At 44.2% G+C, this 17,386-nt stretch overlaps 1 protein-coding gene across 3 annotated transcripts in view; it reads left to right on the top strand.

Moving 5' to 3' along the window:
• The window catches only part of LOC146813821 (calpain-1 catalytic subunit-like), a 701,058-nt gene that overhangs the window by 519,948 nt on the left and 163,724 nt on the right, over nt 1-17,386 (top strand). The window lies entirely within an intron of this gene.

Genomic DNA, 17,386 nt, shown 5'->3' with positions numbered 1-17,386 from the left:
TGCGTTTGTTGCTTATCAGTAGAGGCACAGTACAATTGGGAGGAAGAGATTTTCTTTGGTTTTTTTTTATTGCTCCACAGCAGCATAGAAACAGAAACAAAGAAAAAAAAAAGAACAATAAAAGAATACAGTACAACAGTACATATATAAATTTCACAAATTCAAGTATGGTCAAAAAATGAACCCCATATACTCAAACCAATCTTACGTTTTTTAGCCCCTTTAACAGAAAATAAGCTTAATTCTAAATTGAAAAGATTATACATTTTAGCCCGCCATGATTCAAATACAGGGGGGTCCATTTGGAGCCAATTAGAGGTGACACATAACCGTGCAGCTGTCATAGCTATAAAAATCAAATAACGGTGATTATATAGTGAAGTACCTTTGTCAGTTTCAGGCCCCATCCCTAATAACATTATGGCTGGTGTGATCGTCAGCGGTCTCCCAATAATTCCAGCCATGAACTTCTCTATATCGGCTATAAATCTGGACAGTTTACAGCAATTAAAAAAAATATGCAGGCTATCAGATTGTAATGTTTCCCCAATTCTTCATATAACATAAGTGACCCCCCTGTGATTTAAACCTGTGACCATGAAGTCGAACACAGGCCCCTGCAGTGGCTGCATTACTCCACTGAGCCACCAGATCCGGCTACTTCTTTTGGGAGCTTGGGCAAAGCCTGTGACCAGAGCCCCAGTTGACCAATCTGTAGCCCATAGGCATTGTCCTGGCCCAGGGGACCCTCATTGTCTCCTATAACATCCCACTACAAATGGTCTGGTGGTTCAAGCTGCTACAGCTTTTTCGGACCTTATGCCCTTCCTTTAGTTACATCAGGCAAGAAATCCAGATGGTTAGAGAGTTGTGGGAGGAACATATTTTCTTCTGTACACTCGACTTTGAGATCTCTTAACAGTACATGTGTTATAGGTAGGTTTTTGCATGCCTTATGGGATTCCATAGCGCAGAGGCTGCCTTTTTTCTATCAGAGGAAGCAAGGAATAAGTTATTGCATGTGGTGCAAGATGGCCTGGAGGCAGCAAGATTCACTATCAAATGTAGTATGGATTTCTATTTTTTGTGTGAAATATTTTTATTGCCATTTTGTATTTTTAAACTGATCATACATCGAATTTGCTTCGTACATTTAGTACATTTTTCCACACAGCGTTTAGATTTGCAACAGTTCACTTGGCATAGTGCTTGCTCAATGTGTGGTATGAAATTATATGTGCTTCTAATCGTGTTATTGTATGCTCTATTGCATATGGAGATATACCTCCTTCCTTTATGTTCCCGCCTGGTAACTATCGGTGCGATTTCTTAACCGTTAACTAGGGGCCTAACTGGGGTGGACTGTAGGGGGTTCAGGGTTGCATTCAGGCAGGAGCGTTGCATTCTTGGGTCGTCATGCCACTAGCGATATGCAGTTACATATGTCTGGGGGGGGCTGTGGCGGTTTCTGCCGGCTTACCCCTATACTTGGTGTTCATATGAGCTGTTGTGGGATGTTAGGGGCATGAAACTGCTTGGGTTCTGGGGCTTGTGTCTTTGGTTGGAGTCCGGGTCTTTGAAGCCGAAGGGGTCTGAGATGATGTGATGGATTTGTAGTGTGTTGTCTGCTGTTTAAAGTGGCGTAGGAGTAGTGTCCATTCCATGGATATGTGGTGTTTGCGTATTCCTCTCACTTCTTCATTTCTAATCGCCTCTTCTTCTGCTGCTCCCCATTTATTCACAGCTCCCTCCTATGCTGCTGTTGGGGGCCCTGTCGGGGCGCGCCAGTGCATGGCTATTCCTCTCCTAGCTAACAGTACTGCCAGTGACGCAATGTGTATCTGTACCTTATGTTGTTTCCGTGCAGGAATACTCCTAGTGCGCAGGCCTTCCCTGTGTTCATGTCTGGTAGGCCCGTGAGTTCCTGTAATGTTATTAATGTGAGGGGTAGAGGTGCACACCTTTTTTCTATTTATATATTTTTAACCAAAAACGCTCATATGTTATGCAATTTAATCTGTGGGTGCCTCACAAGAACTTTCCAAGACAATACACAAATCGGATCAAGAAATATTCAATTTAAAGAATGAATTGGAAAAAAGAATGGAAATAGAAACTTGGACAACCACTTTGGAAGACCTTGAACAAAAACTTGTAAGATACAGTAAGGAATTACAAGAAGGCAAGATTCGGAAGTACCGAAGGGACACCATTGATTACAAATTAAATGAGGTGTACACATGGGCAGAAATCTATGCATGAAGGCGGTTCAATTAGAAAAAAACACTTCATCTTCGGAAGAATGTGTGGTAACAGACCAAGACACTGGAATCAACATGGCACCAGTGGCCAAGACAAATTTGGAAATCCCAGGGCCATCTACAACATCAATTGCAACAGGGAATTCTCAAATACCACCATCTACTACGTCTTTTTAGGTCTCGCCTAGCGTTGCAGCGCTAATGCGCTGCCATCGCTTTGCGAGGCATGCAGTATACACTATACTGTAGAAGCTTCGCGGAAGCTACGCCCACTCTCCAGCCAATCTTCTTCATTGGCTTAAGTTAGATTGCTACCTTCCGATTTGTTTTAAGCTTGTTAATCCCTTCCCATGACAGCCATGTCAGTCATTTGCATCTTTCCATGGCGACTGGCCCCTTTACTACACAGACTACTTTCTTCCTGTCCCTCCCTAACCCCCTGGTCGTGCTCGTGCCTTCTCGCGGCCGCCCGCACTCCCATTTTCAATGCAATAGGTCTTGCGTAAATGGGAGTCCTATTGCATTGCAAATGCTTGTTGTTATACTTGTTTATCCTGCTCTCTTGTTATAATTACGCTGCAGTCATACGTCTCGCTACCAAGCGAAAGTAGAATCTAATTAGAAGTGGAAGCAGGAAAATATGGACGGATCTATCGTTACTTGCGCACGCGTGTGCATGGGCTGTTGAGAAAACCAGAAGAAGTGATCCTTCCTACAATACAGTCCATGCGTGCACCACTCACGCCGTGGCCAGAATCCCCCTCTTGCTGGCGACCTTAGGTGGAGGCAGCACTTCCAGCGCTACCAGTACTACCCCGGGCAATGAGAGCGGATGCCGGCTGCTGACTCTGCCAAGAGGTGGGGTGGCCGTGCACAACGGGCCAGGGAGCCGCCAGATTATGGCGAAACGGAGGGTGAGTAGTGGCACGAACACCGATAGAGGAGGATGAGGGAAATTATGCGCATTACCGGACATGTATTTGGAATTGATGTAGAGTAGACTGAGCAAAGTTATAATAGATCTAGCCAGGCGCTGGCGGCACCTCTCTCTGAGGCAGGTTGGCTTGCACTCCCCCTCCAGGTCTTGTCTTGTCCCCCATGGAGCCGACACACACTGTGTTTGGTGTGTTGGGGAGGAGCTGTGTCCGGTGTTCTGTCGTTTGCAGCTCCCCGTCTGGCGCATGCGGTGGCAGGATGTTCAGTTTCCTGCTCGCCGGCCAGGCCCCCAGGAGTTCATTGCTATTTTCCATCCTCGCTTCCTGCCTGGCCCAGAGTAAAAGGAGGAAGCCGGTGTTCGAGAATCGATCACCTGCTCGCTTCCTCCTGACCTCGACTATGCCCCGTACTTGCCACACCAGCGTGTCTTGCAGTGAGAGCAGGTGCCACAGGCCTAGTCAGTGCAATATGGCTCGCTCTCTGACTCTTAAGAAGAGAAAGGGTAAATATCTCCGCAGTGACACACCAGCAGCTCCACTCTCTCAAAGTGATTGGATAATTCTGATCTCGGAGACTCCGGTAAGAAACAAGTAAATTTATTAACCGACCCACAGCTCACATTTTAAATGTTACAAGAATGGGGTTGGGGTGGCCTCCAGCAGGGCATAGTGATTGGCAAATGGGTACTCTTTTTCTTCGTGCACCTCGAGGGAAAATGCCAGTAGATTAATGTTCCCACCGGAAAGAGGTTGGAGCTCTGTCTACTGGCAGTTTTGACACTCTCACCATATAGCATCACAGAGGGTGAATATGCCTGCTGCAAATATAGCCTGCCATCATTTACACTGTATTTTATGTGCATAGCTCAGTGGGTTGCTACTTTTGTGACAGAGATTCCTTTACTACTTGTGGTTTAGCAGCACCCCACCCTAACTGAGGTTAGGGTGGGGTGGAGGGTGGTGATTATTTAGAAATAATGGATTAAACGCACCTGCTGCAGAGTTTGAGTTTCCCGTTGGTCAAATGTGTGTTAGTTCTGATATTTGTCCATTTCCGTAGATATCATTGCATGATTTTGGTCACTAGAAAGGGTCACTCAGTCATCGAATGTCACTCATACGTACATTGAAACTATCAACATGTCACACTTAAGCAATCTGAAACCTTGGCAGCTATGTAGACAACAGGCAAAATCAGATAGTTAGCGTTCATTGCTGATTAACATTTCGCTATCATATAATTTTTATCGCCCGGTGTGTTGATTTGCTTTAATTGGTCCGTACCTCTTATGTTTGTTAATCTGAAAATAAGATAATTTCAAACTTCCTTTCAGCACTTAGCATGGACATGTTATTTTATTGTAACACTTATATTGTGCGTATTATCCTTATGTGGGAAGTTTGAAGGCAGGGCTTTGGGATGAAAAAAGACAGTGTGTTAAAAGGGGCTTGGCCTATGCAGCATAAATAGGTATCCTTTCCAAAACACATAGCACAAATAATTAAGGACGTGGACTAAGACAATGAAAGTGAAATCCTCTGCTTCACATAATGAACCACCGAACCAGTATTTTGGTTCCTTTCAGTGAGATTTTTGTTGTTGCATCCAAACATGTCTCACTAACGGAATTTGCATTGAAACAAGCCAAGTCTAATGGCTTTGCCACTGCTTGTTCTCAGTATCACACCACTTTAATCTGCAGTCTCTAAGACACTCATGCCCTTTATCTCACCACAGCTTTGTGAAATCCTCTACCTGCTTATCTCACATCTCAGCTTCTTTCTCTTCAGCACAGTTTTATACCCCTTGAAACCGCATGTCTAATTTATCAAATGTTTTAGAAAATCCTGTGCCCTTCACTGCCCGTGCAGCTGATATACTGAACTGATCTCTGGATTGCCTTATTAACATGAACTCTATCACCATAAAGTGCGTTATTAGTGCTGGGGCCCAATTTTCTTGAATCATTTATCTCAAGAACCCACTCTGGTCGAATGAACCTTTTTACTTGCCCAATAGCGTGGAGGGAGCAAACACAATTATCAAAGAATACCTTACGCAATTTGACATAATTGAAGACTCGGAGGTCAATTTCTATTCCTTTCGGAATTTTATTATCAGGAAAAACATCTGCAGATACAAGCACCTTAGCACAAGGTTCAACAAGTAAATGGGTACTAATACAAAAGCCACTCTACGAAGAATCCGCATACGACTGAATATGAACAAAAGCACGGCCTCTAAAAGCATGAGGTAGATAACTACCAAGCTAATGTCGATGTTAGGAATCATTAAACCAAAGCATTTCTGTCCCTACTCTATGCTGGATGACATCCCTGCTTACCATTCCCTTGAGACCCAAGAACTCGTGAAAAGGTGTCAGAAGTGAACTTCCTAAGAAGTCTTCACTTGGAGAGCTCGATCTAAAACGCTCCTTCTAGCTCCTCGCCTATCTCCTCTCTGCTCAACCCTCGGGGCGCTGTCCCTAATACGAAACCCCAAAACACAGAACACGCCTTCTGGCACACCTCCTCGACCAGGTCTTCTTCCAGTAATTTTCCATTCAGCTCCGTCCATCTTCCCTCGTCCATCAGCTTGGCCTTGAGTCCCAGACAGCGTCGGCACTAGGAGTTATGATTGGCACATTCCAATGCACTCCCATGTCTGGCTTTCTCCATAATTCAACTGTTAAACAAAGACCTTTTTACTAACGAACCAACTGTCCTTGCACCTGCGGTGAGATCACAGAGTGAAGAAATACTTCGCATCCCTTACTTCTACAATTTACTGCAGCCTAAAACCTCTGCTAAAATAAATCACTTGCGGCCTACCGCATACAGCTAACATAAGAAAATACCAGGCCTTTCGCGTCCACGATATATGTGACTTCGGGCCTCTACTGGGTTAAATACACTATTAAATTACATTCTAAAGTTCGTGCTTCTACTTTCACATTCATGAATAAACGCCATACATGAATTAATCCAATCGAATTACACATTTAGTCGGGTACATTGCATTAAACATAAATACATACATTATATGTTTTCCGCATCTCCTAATGCTTCTACATTGCAACATAGCTGATGCATTTTCTTGATACATTTCGCACAGCACAACTAAAGATACGTTCATTATATGCGGGTGCCAACTAACAGTGAGTATGATGCACCCCTACAATTTTCAATACATTTAGGCGCTACATCAGTTCCCCCCTTTGATGACAACTGTCATCACACCATCATTCTCATTCCTCCTGGACTATAACTGACCTAAACTGCAGTTGCTACCATCCCACCATGTCGAATCCCTTCCATTCTCTTAAGATTCTGATACTGACGATCCTGCAATCTCTCCATTCGCTGCTCATTTGCTCTGAGGGCTCTTTCGGCCTTATTCCCTCTATACCACTTCCAGGCCCTTAAGAGTCCCCACAAACAGATCACACATACCACAGCAATTATAATTGGTTTCAACTCAGAACCCAGGAATCCCATTCCTAAGTTCGCAAACCAAGTCCCCACTCGATCAAATCCTTGGCTAATCTTTTCCCACACATTCTCTTCCGTCAAATCTTCTATTTCCTTATGGATCCTGGTGATGTTGACGATATACTTCGCCAGGTCCTTACTGTTGTCTGGAATATACGTGCAACATTCTTGGACCTTCAACAATTTACAGACTCCGCCCTCTTTTGCCAATAATACGTCTAACGCAAGTCGATTCTGCAAAACCATATTCCGTATCGACAACATCTCTCCATTCACCGACAGCAATAACCTCGCCGAATTCATCGACAATTCATCCACCACGGTCGCCAACTTCCTTATCTTCACATCATTCAGGACCACACCCAAACTAGGTATTGTCACTCCGTATATGTCCCCAATCACCATTCCTACATTCACAGCTCTCCGCACTTTGGAGTGCCTCCCCATCTCTAACAATTTCAAATCTTCTGTATGATAAATCTTTGGGAATATAATGGCCAAGTAACACGTACCATACCAATTCGCAGGCAATATTACATATGCATTCCTTCCACACACATAATACACAGTCGGAATCACCTGTATAGACTTCTGCAAGAAATCTTTAGCCGAGTCCTCCATAGTAAAAGTATGTTCACACGTACTATGCCCCACTAAAACCTTCTCCTTAGGAGTTTGAGGACGGGCAACACACAACTTTCCCCTCTGTACCTCATCCAATGCAATTGGTCCAGAACTTCCCTTGGATTCATGCCATCTCTCCTCATCCGTCCAGTCCACTGGACTATCTCCTGTATCTCGTGTCTGAGTCAATTTTCTATACCTATCCTCTATCTGGTCTATGAACTTCTTTTCCGTTTCGGACAACCAGCATGTTAAAAAATTATGTCTATGAGCATAAGCAGTATCTAGCTTCGCAGTCGGCCTAAAATACTTCCGAAGCCTATCCTCTGTCTTATAATAGTCATATTTATTCAAATGCTTGTATGCCGGAACTTCGGGAAGTACTGTGTCATAATTTGAGAAGAAATACTCAAACTGTTTCCTTTCATAAAACAAACTAAGCAATAGGCTGCAAGAGATCCCATATGTCAGTGGGAGATGATGGTACCTAATACCCTAATCTACCGAAGCAGGCAACTGCATACACACATAACAATCTTTCGCATCCATCGCATCCACATATTCGTACAACGGTTTCGCATATGCATTGAGTTTGAAATCGGCTCTGGACAAATCTATGTGGAACTTACTATTCTCCTCGAGCGTCTGAACTCTCTGATCCCTGTCAGTGACCCCTCCTTGTCTTGGAGTGGTAGGTGTGGGTGCTCCCTGAACCTCCCTCTCCTGTCTATGGGCCACCATGTATGAAGTCACTACTACTGCAAATATGACCGCTATCACTACTCCTAACAGTGTGCCTATCACTATTTTAGCTCTACGATGCGCATTCCCAGGTTCCGCCATCTCTGAAATGTTCTCAATGTTCAATATAGTCTCTGCAGACACAAGTCTCTTCCTCATCCAAGGAGTTCAATCCAACTGCTCTCTCGACCCAGGGAACTTTTTAGCAAAGATTAATTTCTCGTTTCTTCTGATCAACCAGGCTTCCCTAACTCTTCTTTGTCCTTCAACGGAAAATACCTACATTTATTCTTCTTCCTCTCGGGCCTAGGTTATCTTCTTTTCAACTTTAAGGCGCAACAACTTCACAATCAGTCCAGAATAACTGCCGGTCCCAACAGTTCTAGGACCGCCTGCAGTATTTCAAGCTTAAGGGTTGTCAGTTCTTGGGGTGCGGGTATAACTGCAAAGGTTGGGAAGTCTAGCGTTTCCAAAATCAGACCACGGATGATACTCAAGAATGGAGGATTCGGATTCCGGGTCATTGCACCCGCCAGGCCACTTTCTGCGACCTCTCCCCTGACCTCCTTGGTTGTCCGCTCCGGGTGTTCGCCCTCTTCTGTATCTGGGTGGTAAATCGAAACTATGGGTCCAATGGTAACCGGTACCTTAAAGGCGTCCGGTAACCTCCCCTCTCTCTCTACCTTTACGCTTGCCTCAGACGGGCTCCTCGTACTCTCTGTTCCTATTGAGAGTCTCCCTTATACTCTAATTTCTGAATTGCTTATTACTCTTGTCGTATCTTCTATTTGAACCAATGTCCCCTCTGGGACTTCTGGGTTATATGGAGGTTGTCTCTCTGACAATAACCTTTCCAATAAGTCATCGTCTATGTCACTCTCATCCTCTTCTTCTGACTTTACATTCCTTACCCCCTCTGATGTAATCAACAAGGGGTAAAGTCTCTCCTCCTCTATCGCCTGCACCCTCCATCTTTCCTCCGCTGCGTCCCATCTAGCATCCTGATAAGCCCTGATCGATTTCTTCACTCTTTCCTGATTCCTCCCTCTATCCCTATCATGCGCTGCTCTGATCCACGCATGTAGTGCTTCAAACTGTGTGGGCCTTGGCAAAGGTCGTAACCCCGCCATTACAGATTTCAACTGGTACAACACTGCTAGCCTGAACGAGCCATATCTCGGGAATGCTAATTCCCCCTCACTTTGGGTCATTTTATGCCAATTCTCAAGCCAAATAATCGTGTGCAAACCCACATTCTTTGCCATATAATGTGCTGGAGTGTCCTCGGGAGGGGCCTCTTCTCCCTCTCGAGTAACCACATGCTTATCTCCTCTACACATTTCTCGAAAAACCTTAAAACACTTCATGATTGACAAATTCGATCTCACACACTGTTTACCTCTTGATATCAAATCCTCCAATAACAGCGCGACTAACACCAACCAACCTATCACAGCGCGACACTCTCTGACGTCACCTGTCTTCGTTCGCAGCAGTTCCCTCTCCTTACCGTTTACCTTTCACACCCGCACTCGTCCCATTCATACCCTAAATACAAGTTACTTGCCTGGCTGTCCGTCCACAGCCTCTGACTGTTCGTCCACAGTCTCTCGAAATTGTTGACCTCGGCTGGCAACTATCTGTCGCCTCTGATAGGTTACAAATACTCAAGTCCACATGCAGCAACTCACGACCAGCGTCAAGTTGCCATACACTCACACATTCACTCCCCCTATCTCGGTCCAGGTGATCGATGGTACCTCACGATCTCCTTTGGGTGGTCAACAAAATCTACCACGGGTGTCTTCTACACCACACTTCCCGGGCTGCGCGCGCTCACAGCCTGATCTCGCAATTATTCAACATTCACTCTAACTCCGCAAGACATCACACAACAAATCAACACCGCAATCTACAACATCTCATCCTGTTGATACTCACTCCACGAACTGCTGCTTCCTGCCGCACTGCTACTCGCCGTCTATGTTCATCATCCGCCGTCGTCCGCCGCTCACCATCTGATGATTCGCCGTTACTTATCGTCTATGGGTCTCGAGGATCACTTATCTTATCTAATCGTCCCTCGCTATCGGAAGTAACCATCCTACTCTGCTACCAACTGCTGGGGCCCAATTTTCTTGCATCATTTATCTCAAGAACCCACTCTGGTCGAATGAACCTTTTTACTTGCCCAATAGCGTGGAGGGAGCAAACACAATTATCAAAGAATACCTTCCGCAATTTGACATAATTGAAGACTCGGAGGTCAATTTCTATTCCTTTCGGAATTTTATTATCAGGAAAAACATCTGCAGATACAAGCACCTTAGCACAAGGTTCAACAAGTAAATGGGTACTAATACAAAAGCCACTCTACGAAGAATCCGCATACGACTGAATATGAACAAATGCACGGCCTCTAAAAGCATGAGGTTGATAACTACCAAGCTAATGTCGATGTTAGGAATCATTAAACCAAAGCATTTCTGTCCCTACTCTATGCTGGATGACATCCCTGCTTACCATTCCCTTGAGACCCAAGAACTTGTGAAAAGATGTCAGAAGTGAACTTCCTAAGAAGTCTTCACTTGGAGAGCTCGATCTAAAACGCTCCTTGTAGCTCCTCGCCTATCTCCTCTCTGCTCAACCCTCGGGCGCTGTCCCTAATACGAAACCCCAAAACACAGAACACGCCTTCTGGCACACCTCCTCGACCAGGTCTTCTTCCAGTAATTTTCCATTCAGCTCCGTCCATCTTCCCTCGTCCATCAGCTTGGCCTTGAGTCCCAGACAGCGTCGGCACTAGGAGTTACGATTGGCACATTCCAATGCACTCCCATGTCTGGCTTTCTCCATAATTCAACTGTTAAACAAAGACCTTTTTACTAACGAACCAACTGTCCTTGCACCTGCGGTGAGATCACAGAGTGAAGAAATACTTCGCATCCCTTACTTCTACAATTTACTGCAGCCTAAAACCTCTGCTAAAATAAATCACTTGCGGCCTACCGCATACAGCTAACATAAGAAAATACCAGGCCTTTCTCGTCCACGATATATATGACTTCGGGCCTCTACTGGGTTAAATACACTATTAAATTACATTCTAAAGTTCGTGCTTCTACTTTCACATACATGAATAAACGCCATACATGAATTAATTAATCGAATTACACATTTAGTTGGGTACATTGCATTAAACAGAAACTTATCGTTTTACATCTCCTTAAATACATACATTATATGTTTTCCGCATCTCCTAATGCTTCTACATTGCGACATAGCTGATACATTTTCTTGATACATTTCGCACAGCACAACTAAAGATACGTTCATTATATGCGGGTGCCAACTAACAGTGAGTATGATGCACCCCTACAATTTTCAATACATTTAGGCGCTACATCATTAGCAAACACTAGAAAATAACTAATTTTACCAAAAATTATCTGCCCAGAACTCTGTCTGAAAGCGACATGTACACATCTGGACTAAAGTTTTGTCAAAGCAGATCTCAGTGCCACAACACGTCTTGACTCATTCTATCCGCATCACACAGCACGACCGGGGCTGCACCTACATGTCCTGTTATGACATAGAATCAGCGCTTTAGTGCACTTCACTTATTGCCCTTTGTGTCAACCTTCTAAATAGAAGACATGTTAATGTTTCAGCCACTTCTTCAGCCCGGTAACGTGTATTTGAAATCTAGAACTCATGTTATCCAATCTGGCATATCGGAGACTACCAAGGACCGAGGCTAACAAAGTCACCGCGTTTAGATATCAGGGAGTAAACACGAACACGTGTTGTTAATAATCTCTACTTATTATATCTCATTTAAGTGGCAAAAATATTATTTTTAAAGGAGGCACATTGAAAATAATAGTGCGGATAATATTGATAAAACTGACAAATACACCACACACCACACAATTCCACCCCACACAATTCCACAACTAACAATTCCAGTTTAACCCACATAATTGCACCCCAAACACCATACATTCACTCCATAACACATGGGTAGAAGACATTGTCTTTACAACGCCAATAGTTCTAACTCTCGCCAATGCGAGACTGATTGCATTGCAAATGCTTGTTTATCACAGGCACCAGATCAAGGGCATCCCCCATTATTAAGCACACAAAAAACAATGGAGTCCATCGAAGAACCAGGAGAGGAAAAGGGAGGAAAAACGTTACGCAGCAGCAAGAACAAAGTCTTATAATCAACATATCGTCGGTTGTTTTGTCCAAACAACAAACTACCGTATTAAGTAGAGGCATGTAATTTGTACCCACGACCATCACTACCCAACTGGAAACCAAGGTCGCCTTCTACACGTTTATGCGAAAACTACGCCTTAAACATTACTTCACTAACGCTGTTCTTGACGCTGACTTAGACAGGTCTCACCCCCCTCTACATAGCGCAGGAGACCGCAAACACGTTGATTTCCTCAGCATGTGGTTGTCTGGTTGGGGACTGAGAGACGCCTGGAGACAGCTGCACCCCACACATAGAGAATATTCATTTTATTCACCAGTTCACCTACTCGACACCAGGATTGATAGGTTAATCTGTTCCCACGCCATTTCCACGCAAATACACCACACCACTTGTTTAGCTAACACCTTCTCAGACCACAACCCCTTAGAGATTTCACTATCATGGGGCAGAGTCCCCACCCCAGTTCCTACTTGGATACTCTGGCCCCAGCTCCTAGAAGATAACCCATTCCGTACCACACTCTCTACAACCATTACAAATTATCTCTCTGAATATTGGAACACAGCCTCCTCCCACCTCATTGAGTAGGACGCGCTAAAAGCGGTGGTGCGCGGCTCCGCAATTGGATCCATAGTTGGGGCTAGACAAGAAGTACACAAAAGCCTTATTAATATAGAGGACCAATTGACTGATTTGGAACAAACAGCAGTGACAAACCCAAACAAACGGGACTCCCTACGTGACGCTCGTATCAGACACGCCGAGACCCTAGAGACTCACCGAGTAATTCACCACCAGGCCTACATGCAACGGAAACACGCTGAGGCCGACAAATCTGGCACGTTGTTAGCCCGGATATTACGAGACAACCCAGAAACACCTGTCATTACCTGCATAAACACCCCGACCAAGGGCTAAGTACACACACAACTCGAAATCAATGAGGCCTTCTGCACTTACCTTAGTAACTTATATGCTGCACCGACTCACACCACTGACACACTGATGGATGATTTCCTCAATAGCATAAAATTCCCCAGTATTACAGCAGACACGCAGCGAGACCTCTCGGACCCCATTACCCAGCATGAAATATGAGCCGCGATAAAAGGCCTCAACCGCAACAAAGCACCAGGCCTAGATGGCCTGCCCCCAGAATTCTACGACACCTAATCAGATAGCCTTGTCCCAAAGCTGGAGAAACTCTATAAAACGGCCCTGACCTCCGGTCACCTACCACATTCCACCATGCAAGCCCTAGTTGTCTCCCTCCCCAAACCGGGACGCGATGGCACCGATTTGTCTAACCCTTGTCCTTGTTAGCGACCGAATATAAGATACTTAGCAAGGCCCTAGCTAATCGACTGCTCCCGTCCTAAATACGCTCATACATAAAGACCAGTGTGGGTTTCTCCCGGCACGCGGCACCTCCATAAACACCAGACGCCTACACCACGTCATGATGGTCACCCCTGGGGTGTATAAGAATGACGGATGCTTGGCATTGGACCTGCGACAGGCCTTCGATTCCATAACGTGGGATTACTTGTTTGAAGCCCTACAATGCTTCGGTCTCCCTCCAGAGTACCTCCAGTGGGTGTGGCTGCTCCATACCACTCCCACCGCCAGAGCACACACTGGGAACCATATCTCCCACACATATACCATACATAGAGGCACGAGGCAGGGATGCCCCCTCTCACCCCTATTATTTGTCCTGGAGCTGGAGCCACTAGCGATAGCTTTGAGACGATCGGCCGAGCAGCTGGGAATACTAATAGCCGGTACCTCACACTTAATTTCCATTTATGCTGACGACATCCTTATTTATTTACGCAACCTGACAGCTGAGGCGGCACCCCTCCCCAACATATTCTCCACATTCGAACGTGTTTCGGGCCACGCCATCAATGAGCGGAAATCTAATGCCTTCTTTTTTCAGACTGCGCCCCACCCAGATGTGCTTCAATTCGGCACATATAATATACCTGTTGCACACACTACTTTTAAATACTTGGGTGTCCACATATACCGGGCACCAATTGATCAATTGGACAGTAACCTCATGAGGGCGATCACTGCTACACGCTCGAGTATCGCTTTCTGAATATCCCTACCTCTATCAACAATGGGATGAATTGCCATCTCTAAGATGGTGATGCTTCCCCGCCTCCTATACGTCTTTGTAAATTTACCCTTGACAGTCCCACAATCCACCTTCCGTACCCTGGACACACTTCTCTCTGAGCTTATCTGAGGGAAGGGTCGCCGCAGGATTAGCCTCAAGAAACTACAATTAGAGCCCCTTAAGGGCAGACTGGGAGTCCCCGACTTCTGAGCGTATTATTACGCAAGCCAGCCCCAGTGGCTCTCATTCGGGACGGCACGCAGAAACCTGCAGGAAATAGGCTAGGAAACTCACTACCTAGACCGCGGAGCCCTACACAGCCTACTACTTGCCAAAACAAAAATTCCTCCAGACGGGGCCCCAGTACTAACAACTGCACTTCAATGCTGGAGGAAGGCCTTGGAATTATTTTAAAATTGTGTAATATACTTGTATTCAGAGATACTTTGGCAGACCGATCAATATGCACCAACTGTATTATACTCGTACTGACTATATTATGTTGCATGGGCATAGGAAATTTGCTGGCTAGTCTGTACTTTACACTGACTCGTGTACGATTGGAAAACACAAAATGTCAATATCACAACGTCCTTGATGAGACGCATGGTCTTCATGATGTAGTACTCAATAAAGTTTGTTAAAAAAAAAAACATTACTTCACTAACGTCAACACAGAGACCAACGAGCAGGATGAAGATACTATTGCATCCTTCAAACCCAAAAGCAGGTATCAAGCACCAGTCACACACAAGATGCTAGATGCATATAGTGAAAAATTATTTGCCCAAATTAAACTACAAAAAAGGTAAAAGTCAACAGCCTAACTGAATACGACAGAAGAACAATTCGATCAATAGCTAACAATACTTCATTGACATTGAAGCCAGCAGACGAAGGAGGATCACTTGTTGTCATGGACACAACATACTACGTTCAAAAAGTCAACTAACATGTTTTTGACGACACAACGTATTTGGCACTTGACAGCGATCCTACCATCAAACTACAAGGCATTCTACAAAGTATACTTAATGAAGTTGAGGAGATGGGATTAATAGATAATTAAAATTATACCTCACCACCAACAATCCTCGCAGACCCAAGATCTACATGATCCCTAAAATCCAGAAAATTCCCCATTCCGGCTGATAGTGTCGGGATGTGGCTCTATTTTTGATTCATTGGCAAGGTACTTGGACTATTACCTGCAGAGGTTTGTCCAAGACTGGTGCACCTACACCAGGGACACAACTGTTTTTTTACACAAACTTCAAAATATACAGCCCTACATTCAAGATCACTGGGTACTGTGCACAATAAACGTCACAGCTTTATTTACATCGATTGCACATACTGAAGGTCTGGAAGCCATAGAATGGGCATTACTGAAAATGCAGGACATTGAGGCTGATAAGATATTCTTGTTGAAGCTCTTACATTTTTGCCTTAATAACAGCTATTTCAAGTGGCAAGGAGATTTTTATGCCCAATTAACTGGAACTTCTATGGGTTTTTCCGGAGCACCGGCATACGCAAACATTTTAATGGCAAAAGATGACTTCATCCTTAATGACACAGAATGGACATCAGGCATTGCACAATATTGCAGATATATTACCGACATATTCCTAATCTGGACTAAATCACAAAGGAATCTAGAATATTTGATACAACAATTGAACACTAGGAATCCTAGAATTCAATTTACACACATCATGGACGTTCTAGTGTCAAAAGATTCTACTGGAACTGGTCTACAGACCGAGGTTTACACGAAGCCAACAGACAGAAACAGCACGTTTCATTACACAAGTTTTCACCCAAAAAGTCTCATCTTCAACTTGCCTTTTTCACAATTCACACAAATTAAAAGAATATGCTCAGATCCTGACACAGCAAAAGCTAAGAGTTGTGAGTACAAGCAGAGATTTGCACAAAGGGGTTACCCGGAGGATATTTTACAGGCAAGCATGACCAGAATTGAAGGCAAAGAACGAACGTCTTTATTCACCAAGTCTACTAACGTTAAAAGGAGTACACCGACCTTTGTGTCCAAATACTCGACATACTCCAATCAAATAAAGCGGATAATCAACAACAGATGGGAAGTCCTTGAGAATGAAGCAGATTTTAAGGGACTATTCAACACCAAGCCGACATTTGCCTACACTAGAGGCAAGAATCTACAAGAATTGATAGCAACATCTGAAAGACGTCCTGAAACTACACAATACAAGGGCACGTCTAAATGTTTCAATTGCATCCGTTGCAATAATATAGTAGTAGGAGATATATTAACACATCATAATTCGGGTAAAAACATAAAACTGAGACACTCTTCAGATTGCAACACGAATAACGTCATTTATTGTTTAAGATGCCCATGTGGTAAAGCCTACATAGGCAAAACTGAACGGAAACTTAAACTTAGATTGATGGAACACAAGGGTACTATACGCACCCTCAATAAAACCTCCAGTGTGGTAGTTCACTGGCAGGAAGCCAAAACATACAATATCACAGCTAAGGTGTCAGATTGTTGAGGTAGTCAAATTGATTGAGGGCATTGATAACAGCAAAAGAAAACTGCAACATTAAGTTTTTGGGATAAACTTCTTAGACACTTTAGCTCCGAAAGAGTTCAGTGACAGGGTTGACATGAGCTGCTTCCTATGAAGCACACAGGTATTTGTTTACTGTTAATGTATTCATGAATAACATGTTCACATGTAACAAGAGCTCACACTTGGTTTTTTTACGTTATTCTTCATTTTCCTTTTCTTCTTTTTAATTTTTCACATTGGGTTTTCCTCGTCAGATCCTTGACTCCGTGTTTCGTTCACCCATACATCATGAATACTATACCCATACTAGTTGTCTAAATGGGATGGAACTCCTCTAAGCACATCAGGGAATTCCCGGGTTCATAAGCCTTCCACACTTGTCGTATACATGGTCCCAGGAAACA

The sequence above is a fragment of the Triturus cristatus genome, chromosome 6 (assembly GCF_964204655.1).
Source record: "Triturus cristatus chromosome 6, aTriCri1.1, whole genome shotgun sequence".
Lineage (NCBI taxonomy): Eukaryota > Metazoa > Chordata > Amphibia > Caudata > Salamandridae > Triturus > Triturus cristatus.
Note: the sequence above shows the minus strand (reverse complement) of the source record. Positions and strands in the feature narration are given on the sequence as shown.